The 5,000-nt window shown below is 36.2% G+C and overlaps 2 protein-coding genes across 2 annotated transcripts in view; one reads left to right on the forward strand and one right to left on the reverse strand.

Annotated features, from left to right (window-relative positions):
• The window catches only part of LOC144958626 (uncharacterized), a 12,239-nt gene extending 10,543 nt beyond the window's left edge, over positions 1 to 1,696 (reverse strand). Inside the window, exon 1 of the mRNA XM_078890723.1 lies at positions 1,635 to 1,696. The gene's annotated coding sequence lies outside the window, so the exon portion shown is untranslated. The remainder of the gene's footprint in view (positions 1 to 1,634) is intronic.
• The window catches only part of LOC144958803 (uncharacterized), a 304,414-nt gene that overhangs the window by 160,203 nt on the left and 139,211 nt on the right, over positions 1 to 5,000 (forward strand). The window lies entirely within an intron of this gene.

Genomic DNA, 5,000 nt, shown 5'->3' on the forward strand with positions numbered 1-5,000 from the left:
CACGGCTTCTATCAGAAAAGTCTCACTTTGACTTTGAAGTATCGTAGCCGCTTCTGAGCGAATGCATTTAAATTAGTCGCCTAATTCAGTCCTTTGATCGGTGACAAAATGATAATAGAGCAGTAAAGTTAGGTGCCCCAAACGTAAACAATAACAAGTTGCTAGTGATTTCCGTTAGGGACCGGAATAATTTACGCACAATATAGGTCTCCCAATTTTGTAGTTTGAGTTGTAGGCAATACACTTTCAGTATTGAAAATATGTTTACATAAAATCTAACAGTTGCAGAAATAATAATATAAGGCTAAATTATTATGAAAATCAGGCTCCGAATAATTCTCGTTTTGTTCACACCAGCGCAATAATTTGCTCTGGTCTAAAAATAGATAAGAGATGGAAGTCCGTTTGAACGAATTCAATCCCTCGATGGGGCGGGACACTACTCCTTAAAACTGGGATAGAAGTTGCCAGGCTTCTGTACCAGGAAGAGGAGACACTAGCTGGCAGCGAATTGACTTCGGTCGAAAACCTGCCTCAGGGCTGCGTCGCTTCATCATTGGGGTATTTCCACCTGTCAAACATGTACCCTTTGTGGTCAAGAGCCAATTTCCGCAGAGTGGCTAGTCGAGCGTTGCGTTGTGACGAAACTTCCGTTTGGGTTCGCGACCGATACACGAATGCGGCGATATATTATATTAGACGTTTAATAAACTATAACAGATTGTAAAAGAAGAAATAATTCCCTTTATTCATCACATAAGGGGAATTTGTCCAAAGGAAGACTGGAGTATCCCGGACGTCAGCCGCAGTGCAGCGCCGCAAAATGAGCTGGGGCGAGATGACTTGCTCAAAGCCACACAGCGAGCGGTTATTTTAACCCGGTACCTTTCGACGACGAAGCAGAGACCGTACCGCTGGTCCAAGCAGAATTACAACTTAAATATTTTGTATCGGAGACAGTACAACTTCGATAGTCTGTGACAGATTGTAGAATCACAACTAAAGTAATCTGTATCGATACTCAATACAGTACAAAGTTCGATACTGTATGACAGATTGTAGAATCACATCTTAAATAGTATGTTAAATCGATTATCAACACAGTACAAAGATTGATACTTTTTCGCAGATTTCAGAATCACAACTTAAATATTCTGTACCGATAATTAACTCAGCATAAATTTGATAGGCTATGGCAGGTTGTCGAATCCAAACTTAAATATTTTGTATAGATAATTAACACAGTTATAGTTTGATACTCTATGACAGATTGTAGAATTACAACTTAAATACTCCAAAATTAACACAGAACAAAGGTTGAGACCCTATGACAGATTGTAGAATCAAAACTTAGATATTTTGTATCGCTAATTAACATACGTAAAATTTAATAATCTATGACAGATTGTAGAATTACAACTTCAATATTTGTATCGAAATTTAACACAGCACAAATAATTGATTTCTATATTTCTTTCAGATCTCAGACAAGAGTTAATGCAAACCCGTCTTCAATTCATTTGCATTTGAAAGAAATATAAAAATAAGTCCTGGTAAAGGAAATATCCTTCAAATGAATCAATTCAATACATTACAAAATGAAATAGAAACAAAGTTTAGAGAAGCGGACTCACCTTTCGTCGTCAGATTGTGAAGAGAATGGCTGCATCAGAGCGACAGTTGGTAATTTATTCACTCAAATTAATCATGTGACAGACTGTTTGTTTATTGATATCATTTTTGTTATGCAAATATATTTGTATCCAGACAGTCTCTAATTGGGAGATATTGCATTCAAGCCCGATTGGCCGATGTTATGATTTGAAAGATATAGAAAATTGGTGGTAATGTTAATGAAACCAATTCATTTTGCCTCATAAAAATAGTAAAAATTTATCGCAGCAACTGATTTAGGGAAACTTTGTGAGCGGCTTGCGTTATAATAATAATAATAATAATAATAATAATAATAATAATAATAATAATAATAATTATTATTATTATTATTATTATTATTATTATTATTATTATTATATTATTATTATTATTATTATTATTATATTATTATTATTATTATTATATTATATTATTATATTATTATTATTATTCATCATCAACATTATTATTACTATTATTATTATATATTATTATTATTAGGTAAATAATAATAATAATGATAATAGAAGAAGAAGAAGAATTGAGCGGGAGTTAGACGGTCTGATATTGTTTTCATCTTCGATTAATCTGAATTAGGTTATGTAATATAGATATAGGCCAACAGTACACTCACAATAGGTGCTCCTAAAAGTCACTTTAGGAGGGAAAAAAGAAGAAATGGTTGCAATACTTTTACTTTTTAAAATGGTATACATATCATCAAAAATCAGCCCCAAAAAATCCGCCATCCGCCAGGCCAGTTTTCCCCCACCATGCGATGATAAAAATCCGCCAAACTGGCAACACTGACACTGAGTCTGTCATACTCGTTTTGAGCACAAACAATAGAATTCAATAGTCTGATGTCACGCCGCCCGGCAACGGCGGCCATCTTGGTTCTAAACAAAGAAAATCATTACGTTTTATTCTTCAAGCTGGCTAGAACCTTTCATATGCCTTGTGATCAGAATGTACAAAAGTCATAACAAGATCATATTTATAATGTTTTTCTCCTCTGGATACACGTTTATGCTCGCCGGAGAAATATTTCATACGGGCGTCCGCCATTGTTCCGATAGTTTAGAGCTAGTGTTACTAAGTTGTCATGCGTCATTAGGAAGGAAGTGACGTTACGACTGTTGCCGCCTTTCTTCAGCAGATAATCTGATACTGTTTATATCACGGCATTGGAAAGGGATGAGCTCACATTTGACCTAGTCAGGTGATAAGAGATAGTATTGCTTGATAAACAAAATAAGTATATAGGGCCTGAGGCAAATGAGTAAAAGTGAAATATACAAAGTATATATACTTTGGCCGATGTATATATGTAATCAACAACAATTTATGGGGCGCCACTGTGACGATTCGGGCCTCTCCCAGAGAGTCGGTAGAGCCAGATAGCCGAGACGTCAACAAAAGAAAAGAGACGAAAAGACTAGGATGATAGAATGAGGGAACTCGGTGATAATTCCCCCGGAGAGGAAGATTATTGCACAATCACAATGTCCATAATTTCTGTATGTAAATTCACCCATACACGGTAAGCTATCATCCTGAGCGATATGAGACGGTCGTCGTCTGCCATGATAACTGAAATGATGACATCATAGAAAGTACTAACGAAAGAGTGAAAATGGAGAGGCTTCATATGGGGACAAAACAGACAATGGACGTTTCGGGTACAAACCCTTCGTCAGTACAACAATACACAAATAAACGTGGAAAACAAATGAAATATAATGCAAAATAACTTGTATCGTCTGTACTCAATGATGGTTGCATAATGCAAGGTGACACAAAGGAGCATGCATTGGATGCATGATAATAATATTATAGCTGTCAACCAGCGCTCGCTGTCTACAACCAGTCTCAGCTTTCATGCACAACAAAGAAAAATATCGACCAAACTCTGGCAAATTAGATGACAGGGGTTTTGCCCACAAGACAAATATTGCTGGATGCTACGTCTATATAGACGTGTTGATTCAGATATCTAATTTGAATATTTAACGAACCTACCTCGGAGACAGAGATAAAACTAGGAAGTATCGTGCGTATCTAGCCCAAATTGGTAATTTTAATGTGTAGCGTGTAGTCGGTAAAACAGCATTTGAGTAGCTAGTAGCTAGCCTATAGCATGTGTGACTCTCCGCATTTAAAAACTAACGAGGCTAAAGTTTGAGGTTAAAGTATTTGTGATTAGCTATTATTGGCAAGTAGAGGAAGGTGAACATGAACATGAATCCAGTGAGCGCAATTTATTGATATGTGTATGCGTGTGTCTGTGTGTGTGTGTATGTGTGTGTGTGTGTGTCATCATCAACACTATGATGTGGTGGTGATGGTGGTTGTAGTTGAAGTACTGGCAGTAGTGATGATGATGATGATGATGATAATGATGATGATGATGATGATGATGATGATGATGATGATGATGATGATGTGGTGGTGGTGGTTGTAGTAGTAGTGGTAATGAAGATGATGTGGTGATGGTGGTTGAAGTAGTAGTGGTAGTGATGTTGAGGTGGTGGTGGTGGTTGTAGTAGTAGTGGTCGTGATGAAAATGTGGTGGTGGTGGTGGTGGTGGTGGTGGTGGTTATAGTGTGTGTGTGTGTGTGTGTGTGTGTGTGTGTTTGAGAGAGAGAGAGAGAGAGAGAGAGAGAGAGAGAGAGAGAGAGTGTGCTAAAATTGCATCTAGTGATTAGTAGAGCTACATGAACTTGAAAAACTAACGAGGCTAAAGTTTGAGGTTAAATTATTTTAACCTTACCGGAATTTGACGGAAGTTGCCCGGAACACGAATTTTTTTGCTCATGACCGGATTTTTTTCCCGGTGAATCCGGACTTTTGGCATCACTGAATTTGGCATGGGCTTAGAATATACATTTCATAATTTACATACAAATGTTTGAAATAATCCAATCGTTACTTTTGTAGTTATTCATTATTATGTAAGATGTCCTTAAAATAAATAAAACACCAAAAAAATAAAATAAAAAAAAAATAAAAAGAATGCGACAATTTTATGACATTGCTCAATGTTTGAAGAATTTTTGATATTTAAATAAAGAATCAATGAAATAAGAAATATTAATACGCATTTTTGTCTTATTTATTAGAGGAAATACGATTTCAAAATCCCAAAAGTTAGAGAAGGGTTTATAATTTTAAAGTACAGTTTTGAAATTATGTGAAGCCGGGTGGGCCTAGAAAGAAATATCAAGAAACAGGATGAGAAAGGAAGAGAAAGAATGAGAGAGTAAAATACACACACACACACACGTGAGAGAGTGAGAAAGAGAGAGAGAGAGAGATTGAAAAAAAGAGGAGCGAGAGGGGGA

The sequence above is a fragment of the Berghia stephanieae genome, chromosome 13, assembly GCF_034508935.2.
Source record: "Berghia stephanieae isolate SIO BIC M18660-M18661 chromosome 13, UCSD_Bste_1.3, whole genome shotgun sequence".
Lineage (NCBI taxonomy): Eukaryota > Metazoa > Mollusca > Gastropoda > Nudibranchia > Aeolidiidae > Berghia > Berghia stephanieae.